The following is a 15,222-nucleotide window of genomic DNA, read 5'->3' on the forward strand; positions in this document are numbered from 1 at the left end:
GGTTATAGTAGTGATGTATCAATAACAATCTTGTCATTTGGCGTGGAGATTAAGCTACCATTACATCATTCAATATTTGGCTTAATGGCAGAAACCCTTAATTGAGCTTCACTATGACGGTTGATAAGAAATCTGTGTCTTTTCTTAAAATTAATATCACGGCAAAGGATGGAAAACTCACCAGCTCTTTATATACGAAGCCCACAGATGGTAACAGCCTTCTACATTTTAAGAGCACTCACCCCCGGGCTCTCAGAAAAAAGTTGACTGTTGTACAAGAAATTGCTCTGACGTTCAAGACTTCAAGAAAGAAGCTGTGATACTCACCATAAAGTTCAAAGAAATAGAGGGGCAGATTTACAAGCCCCTTGCACCACTTTTGCGTCATTTTTAACATAGGCAAAGTGACGCAAAAGTGGCGCAAGGGGCTTGTAAATAAGCCCCAGAGTATCCTGAAAGGATCATTGCAAGGGCACAGAAGAGGGCAGGTAACATTCCTAGAGATGCCTTACTGGAGAACAATATAAAACAGGACAACCACTGCTTGATCTTAATGAGTACCTATAACACCTCCTCCAATGCCATCAAGACAATCATGAATAAACACTGGGGCATACTTACTTCTAATCAGTTGACCGTCAACCAACCACTCTTCTCGTTTAGAAGAAACAGGAGTATCAGAGACAGATTGGTTCACACTAACACATGGCAGAAAGTTCCAGAACGACGAACCACACTTTGGGATCTCCCACTAGTGACAAAAAATGTTTCCTGTGGCAGTTGCTCTGTATGTCCACTCACTAAACTGTATAAATATTTTGACCTTGGCCTCCCCACTCCTTGGGGAAGAGAGGACCCGTACAAATTGCAATGATAGCAATATAGTTTATGTCATCACATGTCCATGGGGCCTTCGCCACATTGGAATCACTTCAAGGAAAATCAAAATTCGGATAAGTGAACACAGAAGCACGATCTGGTGTAAAAAAGCGTCCACCGAACTGACATCACACTTATGGGAAAAGAATCACAGCGGAAAAGACATAAGATGGTCAATTACAGAGAAACTCACCCCTCACGTAGAGGTAAACAATGAACTCCTAGAAAAGGAACAAAGATGGGTCTATAAATTGAAAACATACGGAAGAGGCTTCAATGGTGACATACTGTGGAATCAACCGAGCCTGCTGTAGATTTGTGCTGAAGAAAAAGACAGTAACAAGAGCAATGCAAAGTACTGATAGACACCTCCCAGTCAATCATGTGATCTGTATTGACATTTTAGGTGACCCTGCAACAGGAGCTCATATTATTTAGATATTAGCATCCTCGCAAGATGCGCACCTTCATGTCTCTGAACCAGCATCCGAGGTTCTGCTCCCTTTTTATCATGACATGTACATTAACATTGTGTTATGGATGACCAAGATAGTAAAATAAATGTGCCAGAGGGTGTAATAAGTAAAACATGAACATGTATAGGATTGCATCTTTATTACATAGTTAGGTTTTAAAGGAATATATGTCCCCAGTTTATTTTGCACATCTGTCTCTGTGGTCATTGGAGTTCTTGAGTAATACTAGCATATGCAGGACCTATGCCCTTGTTGCATTTTTTTTAAGCACAAAGGTGTCCTTCATATAACCAGTATTTTTTTCCATTGGGTTCCAGTGCTTTATAATTACCCAAAAACATTGATGAATGGTGTTTGCACAGCGGATAGACCTCATGAGTGGTCTTAACAAACCATCAACATAATTTTTAAGGGAATACCGTTTCCCTTTTGAAATGTGTTCCACACAGGGTCTGTGCACCTGAGGGAACTACAACTTCCATGATTCTCTAGATCCGGCGCGTAGTATCCTTGGGGTGCGCATCACGGTTAAATAGCCACATACTGTGGCACGTTCATTTTATGCCATGTCATTTCTTACAGGTATAAACAAGACTGACAAGAATAACATTGCCTGTGCATGCCTATATTTTCTTTGAATGCCGCAAAAGATTGTCACATAAAAATACGTCACGGAGGGAGTGTTAGAAAAACTAACCCACCCACTCTGATGAATGCCCAGGACCATAACAGGGCACCATGTTGGTGAACTAAAAGGGTCATAGGACCATTTTGTCCTACAATCCAGTTCGTACTGTTGTTTTTATCCTTCCTATCCACCAAGCTAATAAATGGAAACCTTAGGAGTGGCAGAGAAATGTGTATCACATTGTTATGCCACTTAGATAACATTATTAAAAGTGGTCCTTGGAATATGGTGGAGCTTACCCTGAATTTTAGGGGTTATGGCAAACCCAGTGATAAGGCATGCCACTGTTCGAGTGTGTGAGGGTTATTTTTAAGAAAAAATATATATTTTTCTTTTTCCAATTCCTCAGGGAGTGGCGTATAGTGTTGCACAAACGATCCCCGCTTTTGAATGTCTCTAACTCTAGAGGGATTCTCTGATGTATGTTGTGTCCTTCCTGTACAACCCGTGGTCTCAGAGGTGTCAAAATCCACGATAGGAACACAGAGGCAGCTCGTCCTTATGGATGTCACTTGGGGCTCCAATTTCCTTGTTTTCTGCCAATTTTCTTTATTGCACTAATAGTGAATGACCTATTATTCACTATCAGTGTAATAAAAACGGAGTACAACTGGCTAGAATATGACTCTCCCTGTCAGCTGAGGTAAGGAGAAAATGCGTTTACATGTATGTTGAGTGCGAGCTTGTGGTTGTTTATGTGAGAGACATAGTAGATATATGTGAATGTGTGTGTGTGTGTGTATGTGTATGTGTGTGTGTGTGACTGAAAGTAAAGGCAAATGGCATGTGATGTCACTTCCACTAACCCTGGCATTTTGTTGAATTGACATCCATGATCGTGGAGGCCATTACATTTATATATTTAAGCATAGGTTTACTATACTTAACTCTACATATATGATCCTTGATTTTCTATGTATATATATATATATATATATATATATATATATATATATATATATATATTATAAGCAAAACACCCTGAAGTATTACAGTGCACACTCGGCAGCCAGCCTGCCCTCCGGCCTTCTCTGACATCTCGTTTTCCCAGTCAGGAATAGTTCAATCGCCTGACGTCTTTCAAGACATGTAGTCTCTTCATCAGAGGCAGCTTCAATACATGTGAGTGCGGAATGCTCCCATTTATTTAAATTAATCACATGGTTGTTATTGGCCCACAGTGGGCGGCACCCAATTCAACATCGAGGCAATGCATGGTGGACTTAGTAGTCCTAAGTGAGAGCGAATGTCATTGTTACCAAGGTTGGTTCCGTACTTACAATGTTCATTTCGAAGTTAGTGTAAATTCCTTAGTAGGATCCTGATAGGTACCACCAAGTTTATTGCGTCTGGCTCGCTGCGCTGAAACAGGCAAAAACAGTTTTCACCCCAGCCTCTTGGTTCACCAAGATGGTGCAGCTCCGTCACGGCGGGGCAGCCGTGTAAGTAGGTTATAAGCAAAACGCCGTGAAGCATTACAGTGCGCACGCAGCAGCCATCCAATGCGGACCACACGTCCCAGAATGCAAATGTAAATATAACGTGATTGGCGCGGCCCACTGGGGGCTATAAATCATGCATTCAATGGTGTAATTGGAATTCTTGCGCCGCATTTCAGAAACTTCCTATGAAGAAGAGGACGAGACCTCGAAACGCGTCAGGCCAAAGAAATGCTTACCTCGGAATACAAATGCAGATTTTCAAGTGAATAAAACCAGAAGGTTTACATCCATCGTTGAGTGCGTCCTTGAAGCTTTCGTGCAATTTGTTTGACATTTGACTACACGGCTGCCCTGCCGTGGAGGATTGCACCATCTTTGACTGTGTAAGAGGCTGTGCAGTGGAACTTTGCCAAATACCGACGAAACAGCACAGTGAATGTGATACTACCAATCTGCATGAACAAACTAGGGGCCAACTGAAGGTTGTATGCAATGTTTAAAATCATGAATGCGGCACAGGACCCACTGTGGGTAACAATAATCCAATTCGGACCACATGTCCCAGAATGCAAATGTAAATATAACGTGATTGGCGCGGCCCACTGGGGGCTATAAATCATGCATTCAATGATGTAATTGGAATTCTTGCGCCGCATTTCAGAAACTGCCTATGAAGAAGACGAGACCTAGAAACGCGTCAGGTCAAAGAAATGCTTACCTCGGAATGCAAATGCAGATTTTCAAGTGAATAAAACCGGAAGTTGTACATCCATCGTTGAGTGCGTCCTTGAAGCTTTCGGGCAATTTGTTTGACATATATATATATATATATATATATATACTAGCAGCCCGCCCCAGCGTTGCCTGGGGGAGAAGGGGGCTGGAGGCTGCATTTTTACCCCGGGGCAGAAGGTGGCTGGGGCAGCATGTTGTCGAGCGGTGCACCCGCCACCTCCCTCCCGCCCCCCCCCCCCCCGGCCCGCCCCGCCTCCCCCCCCCCCCCGCCCACCCTGCCTCCCGCCCGGACTCCAGCAACATCCGATTTAAGTTAAGTAGCAGCCCGCGCGGTGCACCCGCCGACTCCCTCCCGCCTCCCGCCCCAGCAACATCTCCAGCAACGTACCTCTCACTGCTCCTCCGCTTCCCGCCGCTCCTCCCCGCGCTGCCACTGCTCCTCCGGTTCTCGCCGCTCCGCAGCTCCTACCGGCGCTGTTGTCCTCCGCTCTTCCTGGTTCTGGTGAACGCCGCTCCTCCCCTCACACAGACGTCGCTCATGTCGTCTGCTCTTCCTGGTTCTGGTGAACGCCGCTCCTCCCCTCACGCAGACGTCGCGGCCGGCGCTAGTTGCAAGGGACTACTTTTTTTCATTTATTAATATTTTAAACAACGTTTTATTTTTATTTTTATGTAGCCTATGTCCTTCTGCTTGCCCTGAGGTTTTCTAAGACGTCTTGGGTGTGTAGATTGGCGCTGTGGTTCCCGAGATTACCTTGCCCAAAGGTGCAAGTTCTCTCTTTATAATAGTAGTATATATATATATATATACTGGCGACAAGGGGGCAATAAACCACCTCTGAAAGCATCTTTAGCGCTGTCGTGTGGTCTGTGCCTGCTATTTTGTGTCGGGATCCAGAGCCGATTTGCAGGAGTTTGGAACATATATATATATATTTTGATGCAAAAAAGCCCGAAAGCTTGAAGACGCACTCACAGCAGTTGTTGCCAAAACCGGCTTTAATTGAAGAAAAGACCAGTATCTACATTTGAGGTGCAAGGGTTCTTGTGCTGACGCGTTTCAAGGCCTTAGCCTCTTCCTCATGGGCAGCTCAAAGTCAAACACGGATGGCTCCAATCAGCATCTTAAATACTTGTCAGGACCCCCAGTGGGTAATGTTCAATGCATATGTGCAGTACGGTGCATGTTGGGACTTCGAGTCCAGATTGGAGAAAATTGACAACTTATAGTAAGTTCCGTGTTTACTTTCAAATTAAAAGCAATATTTTCGCCTTCAGTAGGCCCCCAAATGCCACGCTGGTTATGTGACTGACATCCGCTGTACTGACCGCGGCGTTAGGCAAAGTTCCAAGCTGCCACGTAGCCCCTCCTTTACATTGTGGAAGCGGTGCAATCTTCCACGGCAGGGCAGCCGCGTGATTAATTTTGATGCAAAAAAGCCCAAAAGCTTAAAGACGCACTCACAGCAGTTGTTGCCAAAACCGGCTTTAAATGCAGAAAAGACCAGCATCTACATTTGAGGTGCAAGGGTTCTTGTGCCGGCGCGTTTCAAGGCTGTAGCCTCTTCCTCATGGGCAGCTCAAAGTCAAACACGGATGGCTCCAATCAGCATCTTAAATACTTATCAGGACCCCCACCTTTTGCTTTTAATTTGAAAGTAAACACGGAACTTACTATAAGTTGTCAATTTTCTCCAATCTGATCTGATCTGATTGGAGCCATCCGTGTTTGACTTTGAGCTGCCCATGAGGAAGAGGCTACGGCCTTGAAACGCGTCGGCACAAAAACCCTTGCACCTCAAATGTAGATGCTGGTCTTTTCTGCAATTAAAGCCGGTTTTGGCAACAACTGCTGTGAGTGCGTCTTCAATCTTTCGGGCTTTTTTGCATCAATATATATATATATATACATATATATATATATATATAAATATATATATATATCAGACAAACACTCCGACCACTTCCACCAAAGCCTTGGCGGCGAAGAAGGAGAAGCAAACCTCTTTTTATCAGGCAAGATGTTCTTTATTCAACCATAAATATCCAAATCAGCAATCGACAGATGACGCGTTTCGGGCTCGAGAGCCCTTGATCACATAGAGACTGGTTTGGTTGTAGCCATTTTTAAATGATATGCCCCATCCTACTCAGGTCACGTGGTCAGTAAGTTAACATGGAACTTGAAAACAGACTCAGGAAATGACCGCTATTGCAGATAGGTAATTTTACATGCTATTATGCAATATTAAAATCGCTATCTACAATGATTTCAAATGTGTATATTTCACATTCAACACGGGCTCAAGTTTTGTCAAAATTCATAACATTATCACTGCTACCCGATGGAAATGACATCATTCCTTTTATCTATACAAATATATAGACAAAAAAGGGGATTTATTCTATGCAGATGCCATATCACTTTTGTATGAATGTAGAGTCCTATTAAGTTGTTGTCATATTTTCAAACATGATTTACCATAAAATCTTAATCGACTAAAAACATTTCTGGATAAATCCAAATGCAATGTCTTGTATATAAAACACTATCTGCTTATATATATATATATATATATATATATATATATATATATATATATATCACAAAACCCAACAATGAAGTGCACACTCAGGAAGTCAGGAAGTACCACAAAGTGCAGGTTTATTAGTCCAGTTGTACTACTCGGCTAATAAACCTGCACTTTGTGGTACCTCTTGCGTGTGCACTTCTTTGTTGGACTTTGTGGGATATATACACCAGCAGGCTCCCCGGTTCAGTGCACCCCCTTCCGACGGGCCGTGGGATCCAGAAGGATCACTCTGTGATTGGACTATACATATATATATTCAAGGTACATAGATCTGTAGTTAAGAGTAGTAAATCTATACTTATCCACATGCACTTATTTTCTTGATGTTTTAGTCCTCCATATTTGCCCTCGTTTTTTTTCCATACAACTCCTCGAATAGTCAAAATTGGCATACAGGAGTCAAGAGCAATCTGGTGAAACCTGCCATGAATTATTCACTCACAAACAATATTTAGTTTTTTACATAAAAAGTGTTGACATGAAAAAAAGCAAACGCCAGAGAATCATTCACTGTAATTCAAACCATCAGAGTTTGGAAGCAGGTTTTGTGTTACAAAAAGCCAGAAGTCTAGACTCCTCTGATATTTGATACAGTAGTTTTCCTAACATCTGCACAAAGATATTCAGAAGATAAATAAAGTGCTCTTGTGTTGGCGCTGCTTATATGGATTCCTTTCACACACAAAATTGCATGAACAAATGAACTGGTAATTCAGCTAAAATACCTGAAACTGTCATGTAACCATGGGCATATCCCCAATGAGGCGGGAACAGTGATGACTCATACAGATTAGTGTGTGAAAAAGTTAGAAACCACACACCGAGATTCCATTTCAATTAAAGACATGCAACATAGAAGTAAGATATACTGCATTAATGCAAACTCTCTCAGCCCATATACTTGAAAGTATCTGACTCCTGAATAGCAGCTGTTTCTTTGAACCTAATGGAAAAAGCTGTAAAACGATTATGCTTTTCTGTACATAGACCTGTTTGATTTTAAACAGTCAAAGTTGTCATAAATGATTTTAATATCTGGATGTATACATTACTTTTGGCTGGCGCATGCATTTATGGCAATAATCACAATAGTTCAAGGATGGATTACCTTTCATTTCATTGCTTGTTATTCTTCAAACTGTTCTTACCTTAGTGACTAGGTCATCGGTTAATAATGGCTTCTAACAGATCCGGTTTCAGACTCTGGCCATTGGGCAATATATTAGTTACAATAACTGGGTGTATGATAATCCTAAAACCGCAGATTTACGAGTTTAAAGTATCATTTATTACAGGTATGGTAAATATTGTTGCTGGTGCTCAGTTTATTAACCTCAAAGCATAAAGGATGTGTTCACCTTGTCAGGGTGGAACTCCTGACCGGTGACTCTAATGCAGGCATCAGCAGGCACCATTTAGTTTATTGGAAATGTATTTATTTAGCGCTTGTACCCCTGATGAGGCGTTGAATTATATTATTGAACAATCTACTGTGCATTTCCACCAGTGCATTTGTTGATTCTACATTATAATTGGTTATTTCTACATTACAGACTTAGGAGACAAGTGGAGATTGCCCAATCCAATTAAAGAGTTTGATACAGGTTCTTTGGTTCACTAACTTCATAGGGTGATTTGCACACCATTTTTACTTAGGAGAAATACTAATGGTGTACCTCTCAAATCATGCCATTCATGCTGTTGTGAAGGGTTCACACCAGTCATGACTGCAGGTTCTTGTGCTTCACTAAACTAATGCTTTCACTCCAGTCATCTGTGTTTGGTCACATGGCCACAGGGACGTCACAGACATGAGAGTAACCAGAGTCCTTACTGTAATCTACCAGATTACTCACTTTCCAAGCAACATCTGATCTCAGGACCAACATATCTTCTGTCCAGAATAGCTAAACATCCTCTGGCAGGGACACAAATCCCAACCTGCAGGGCAGTCCGCGTGGTCCATTCTCGCAGTGGCCAGTATGTTTGTTTCCACTATATATTTATATATATTTATTGTTCCATCAGATTGAATGAGTGTATGTCTGAAACCTGAAACCGATGTAAAGCCTTTTTTTCAGCAAGTATTTTGAAAGTAAATGGGCTACCAGTAGTACAGCAAGTCCATTTCTTACAGGCCCTAGACGAAAGCCAGAGAAAAGACTATGGTGTAAGAAAAGAGAGAGAATCTAAGAGGAGAGAACTTTTATTAGCTCTTGGGGCCAAAACAATGCTGGTGCATCCTTTTGAGTGCACAAATCTCTTGGGCATCTGCTGCATCCTTTCTGGAATGCAAAGCAGTGTTCTCACTTCCAGAAGGTAGGAGCCCCAAATAAGAACAGATACTTAGCAGTGGTGATGACTATTTAAAATATATTTTGTGCTGCAGACTGATGAAAATTTATGAAAACTGACCAATGGAATAACCTATGAAATCACAGCAAGGTAAGGAATTTGCCAATAAGGGACCGAATTATATGTTGGCAGAAAGGGTACTGAGAGAGCGCAATTTGAATGAAATGTATGAATACGCCATATTTACAAACCAGTTGCGTAAAGTTAGCTAAGGTAACTAGAGAGATGAGAATATGTATCCGCATTTACTCACAATTGCTTTGTTAGATATAGAGAGCACATATAGAGTGTGGGCTAATATAGAAATGTGTGGAAATGTTTAGAAATGTTAGATGTGTTAATCAGGTTCCATGTTATGTAGCTGCTAAATGAAGAAGGATGTAAAATGCAAAATGAAGAAACGTGCAGACCACATGGCACTGTATAAGAACGAAATGTACAATTGCATCTTTCACGTAACATGGATTCAATATTATTCAATGATTTTGCTTATATGTTAAAGGCTATGTTTTATAGAAGTGTTTTGTATAACCAGAGTGTGGTGTGTTAGCATATTACTTTAAGTTAAGAAATAAGGGTTCACAGGGTGCAGGCTACTGCACGTAATTTAGTAGGCCCGGAGAGATAAAGTGTCTTCTTTGATCTGCACGTGTTAGTTAAAAGTCAAGCCTCGTTAAAATAAATTGTCAATGCTGGTCGAGTTTTATGGCCTAGCCTGATAAGGGGAGCCTGGAATTTGGGGCCCTGCTTCGAAGTGTCTGTTTGCAGGTGCGAGGGGGGTACCAATCAAGAGCTTGATGAATAGAGCTCTGTTCGAGGAGATAGGCTCGGGTCCGGAGGAGTCTACTGGAATGTCATGGGGGTACCAGCACTCTGGAGACGGAGCCTGGGAAGCAAGGTCAACTTTAACAGATGGCCCAAGAAGTGAAACTATGGAAAAAACCAGAATCGAGACCACGTGAATTGTGTACGTGGTGGGCGTCTCAGAGGGGCGTTCCACCCATACTGTGATTCTGTATTAGGGACAGCGCCCTGGGGAGGATAGAGGGCAGATGGCCTGAGGACCCTTAGAGAGCGGATGGGTAGGCAGAAAGGGTACTGCTACAATGCATAGGTTTTTCATCTAAGACTAAGAGAGAGAGATTGAACTTCTTTGGAAGTCAACACGGCTGACACCTTTTTTTTAGGTAAAGAACTTGCTAAGTAGGGATGTCATCTAGGCTAGCGTAGGGTCAGTCTAACCTGATTTGTTTCTTTTCTGTAAATGACGCTCAAGCTTCATCTTGTGTCGATGATATTTAACTTACTGATTTTTGAATTGGTTTTGGTAGTTTTCTTCTGTCGATTAAAATCTCTCAGAGAGTTCATGTTCATCTTATTACCTGTGTATCTTTTGAATCTTATATTGAGATGTTTGTACCTGCAACTAATTTTGGCTTTATAATAAATCTTTAAAACTTATCCGTAGTAAGTGGTTCTTTAGAGTTGTGTCAGTTTTGGGCTGGTTTGACCTATGTAGGGTTTGCCTTTTACTCAATGACAGTCAACAATCGATCCAAAAGACTTAAGTGAGATAGGAGTTAGGGTGATCTGGTAATCGATCAAAAATCTCACGTTCCCAGTTGGTAGCAGAGAAAGATGGTTGGCTTCTTGAGGAAGGCGACCTAGATTAGGTCAAGATTACCCCAAGGCCCCTAGTGATCGACGACCAGAAGAAGAGTCACCTGCCGAAGAAGGTGCTGACGGTGCGAGAGAGAAAAGCAGCAGAGTCGGTCAAGAGTGAGTATAAGGGTCATGCGTTGTCAGATTGCGGTGTTTGTGTTGTACCTGTGTTGTAATGTCCAGCGGAGTTGAATGCCTGTAGTGTGATTGTGAGACGGTTGTGAGCGCGCGCAACCTGGTGAAAATCTTAAGTTCAGGAAAGAGCTTAAGTGGTTCGGGTGTATCGGACATCCAGAGTAATTGTCTACCATTGTGAAGGGTGTCATGAGGTACCATTGATCGCCCGTAGGACCGTGATAGGTGGAACGTAAGAGTGAGTTTATGAGTAACGGACGCTGGTCGGACGTTTACTGTGTGTAAGTAACCTATCAGTTAAGGCGATCGTCTGAACGTTTACGGAAGACGTTTCGTCAGTTGAGGTGACAATTACAGTTAGACTGTGGACGTACAGTCAAGAAAAGTGATCGCTTGGTCGGAAGTAGTCATTTTTCGGTGTATGAATGGGACGCATGCATGACCGGGAGACGAGCTGAGAAAGGAGGGGAACTGCTGCAAAGGGGACGAGTGACGTCAGAGCGAGCCGCGCTGGGATAGGCTGGTTGGTGTGAAGCCGCGCTGGGATAGGCCGGTTGACGCAAACCGCGCTGTGATAGGCCAGTTGGCAAGAACCGCGCTGGGATTGGTGGATTGTCATCAGGAAGTAAACGAACGCAGGGAATTGAGAAAAGTAGATTTTGAACATGAAGTGTTTTAAATGTTTGAGAGCGATCTTTAAAAGAGAAAGGAGGGAATCTTATGACGGGGAAGAGGCCCCGCCGGAGGGCACACCCGCTCACTACATGGCTACGAACGTAGGGTTACATACTATACTGTGGATCTCTGAGTGGAGCAAGATAACGGAGGGAAATGAGGAACTGACGTTCCCGAAATACGGAACGTTTAGGCTGGAAGCATTGAACCAGCTGAAAGCAGTAATGCTTGCGACGAGACCTCTACCCAGACCAACACAGTTTGAAGCCCTCAATGCATGGTTTAGGGCGGCATATGATCGGAGTTTGAACAGGCGTCAAGAAAGAGTAAGACAATCGGTAAGAGCAGTACAGGATGCCAAATGGGATGAAGAAGCTAAAAAGTGGAGAGTTCAGAGAATTGAAGTAGATAAACTGTATCCAGTAATAGAAGTCACAGGAGAAAAGAAACCTCTAGTGGAGGATGATGAGAGCGAGACAGATGACAGCCTGATAAATAGGTTATTGTTGGACAGACCACCTCCGTACAATAGAGAGGCTGAACGTCCCGAGCTCCAAAAGGGGGACGGGGCCGGTACAGGGGAATATAGACCGCTCCCCATAACAGATTGAGAACCCAACAAAGGCGAGGAAATACCTCAACCTAGTCCAGTACAGACAGTGGTTGTAAGGTTTGTGGTACAAAAGGTGCCGGAAACAGAGTGTGCAAGGTCGTACCAACTGCCGGACGCTCTTCAAGTACCCCTTACCATAGGTCCTGTAGTATCGATTTACGACCCAGAAAGAGCGCAAAAGGGGGAACAGGTACGATTGGACAGGGAAAGAGCAGAGATGGAAAGCAGGAACAATACGATTAATTCACAAAGGCAGTTGCTAGGACCAAGAGGTCGGAGCACACCATTGGATTCGGTAGTGGATCCCATAATAGATCAAGGGGGTCAGAGAGGGCAGATGGATCTGAGAGGACCACGGCCGAAATCCTTTAGGGAGTTAAGGGAGTACTTGAAAGAATGGGATGCGGCCGTAGAAACTCAAAACAACAGGTTAGAAGCGGAAGCTGAATGGGGAAACCGAGAGAACGGTACCCTGTCTCACTGCGGAGCTGGCGAAAGCGGTCCAGAGTGGGACGGGAAGAGTCAGGACGGTAAAGGAGATACTCGCCATATCAGGAGTGGAAGTAGACAGGAGTATGAGGATAGGAATGCAGGATGTGGAGGGGTGCCTCGCCCCATTCTCAGTGAGGGAGATCGAAGAACGCAGGAGTACAGGGACAGTTACAGGTGCACTCACCACACACCGGGCGAAGATGTACAACATTGGAGTCGCAGGAGTATGGAGAGTCGCGAGGGGTTTCACCATGCATCCAGTGATCACGGACGGGATCGCGGGAACACGGAGAGCTGTGAGGGGCCTTATCGAGTATTGAGTGACACTAGACAGCAAAGGAATGGCGAAGGCTTAGAGAATAGTGGGGGATCTTATCGTGTGCCTAGAGAGGCTGAACCGAAGAGACAGAATGGGATGGTGGGAAATAGAGCATTGTTTCACCACACACCGAGGGAAGATGGAAGAGCATGGGACTTAGAAAGATGGGAACAAGGGAGGACTCCTCATAACTCACCTGAACCTAGGCGTACGACTCGGAGTTGGGACGGGAGGAATGTAAGTGGACCATCTAAGAATGAGGTACTAAGAGCTGAGGTAAAGGCAAAGAGACTCGATGTAGCCAGTTTAAAATCGGACTTAGATGAAATAATAGACGGCACGTTGCCAATGGAGAGGATCGACCTGTACGAACAAGACAAGGTACTGTTTATGGCAAAGGATATTATTCGGAAAGCGAGGGCAGTACACGAAAGACTATCTGAATTGGCAGACAAATACACGGTAGACCTGTCAAGGACTAAAGCACTACAGGGTAACCATAGGCTGCATTGCACGGATCAGGATTTAGACGAAAGGAGGACGATCGGGTTGAAAACACACATAAAAGAACTGATCATGGGCATAAGAACGTGGAGAGATTTGGATAAATGGGAGGAAAGATGGTCCAAGAGAGGGACTGTCAGAAGGAGCACAATTGGGATGTCCCCAGAGGGAGGACTACAGAGAATGGAAGCTTACCCTTTGCGAGAAATTGCGAATGGAAGCTATGTGCATGTGCCCTGGAGTAGAGGGGACTTAGCGGCATTTACCAATTCTTTTCCTAAACTGAGGGAGAACCCCGTGGAGTGGTATAAGCAGGTAGAGAGGTTTGTAAAGATATCCAAAGTACTGTGGGTTGACCTGAACACCCTGTTTGACATTGTAGTGCCAGGGGACTTGTGGACAGCATGTAAGGTTAGCGTTGAATGGCCATCATCCGAACCGGATAGGGATGCCCAGACAAACGGACCATCAGAAAAAGTCATGGAAAAGTACGAAAGGGTAATGGCATGGCTGAAGGATAAGGTGCCGTTGCAGGACATACATTGGGTTAAGATAGATCGGACCACCCAAGAACCTAAAGAGACTGTCCATGAGTATTATGAGAGATTGCTGAAAGCATTCAAACAGTACAGTGGGTTGGATGTAATGGATCCTAGAGACATAGGACAGTTTGTGTCAAAGTTCGTTCTGGGTTTGAGACCTGATATTAGTTTGATGATCCAGCAACATTTAATTTGTTGGCAAAACAAACCATTGGATGAAATTTTGAGATACGCAAGGTACTGCAGTGATGAGATAGACTCCAAAGCAAAGAAACTTAAGGAGAAACTGATGATGGTGCAGATGCAGTCGGCTGGAAAGGGTGGACAGCGGCAACAGGGAACAGGGACATTAGAAAGGAAGCAAAATAATCAGAATAAAGACGATGAGGAAAAACAGAGACCTAGGGTAGATATTGCGACATTGAAAAGGACGACCAGATGTCACCAGTGTAACGAGGTGGGGCATTGGAAACACGAGTGCCCCTATAATATTGAGACTGGAGAACTAGAACCAGAGGAGGAGGAAGTCCAGAGCAGTCTGGCTAAGGGGACAACGATACAGAAGGGAAAGATCATCAAAGGGGGGACCCCGACTCCTCGAGCCCAGTTCCCTCAACCACCCAGAATTGCGACAGGGGGAAAGACCTATAGACAAATGCCACTTTTCGTAGGAGGAGAGGAATGCTATTACGTTGATCCATTGACTGGACAGCGTGTGAGTAACATGGAGGACTGTACCCTTGGGGCAGTTCTAGAGGTGGACCAAAGGGGTCCGTATGTAGAGGCTGAAGTAGCAGGGTGTCCTACAACCTTCTTAGTAGACACAGGAGCCACTCGATCCACTATAAGATCAGCAGTAGTCCCGGACCTGCCCATGTCAGGGGAAACTATTCAAGTGGTGGGAGTCGCAAACAGAAGGATAACTAGTTCTTTGACGGAGCCAGTATCAGTGAAAATAGGGAAATACAGTGATGAACATCAGTTTGTGGTCTGTGACTCCAGCCCTGTGTGTCTGTTGGGAAGAGATTTATTGTGCAAACTGAATTGTACAATATACTGCACCCCCCAGGGAGTGGAGGTACTAACTAACGATGATGACGCTGATTTCAAG

This window comes from Lissotriton vulgaris, chromosome 8 (genome assembly GCF_964263255.1).
Source record: "Lissotriton vulgaris chromosome 8, aLisVul1.2, whole genome shotgun sequence".
Lineage (NCBI taxonomy): Eukaryota > Metazoa > Chordata > Amphibia > Caudata > Salamandridae > Lissotriton > Lissotriton vulgaris.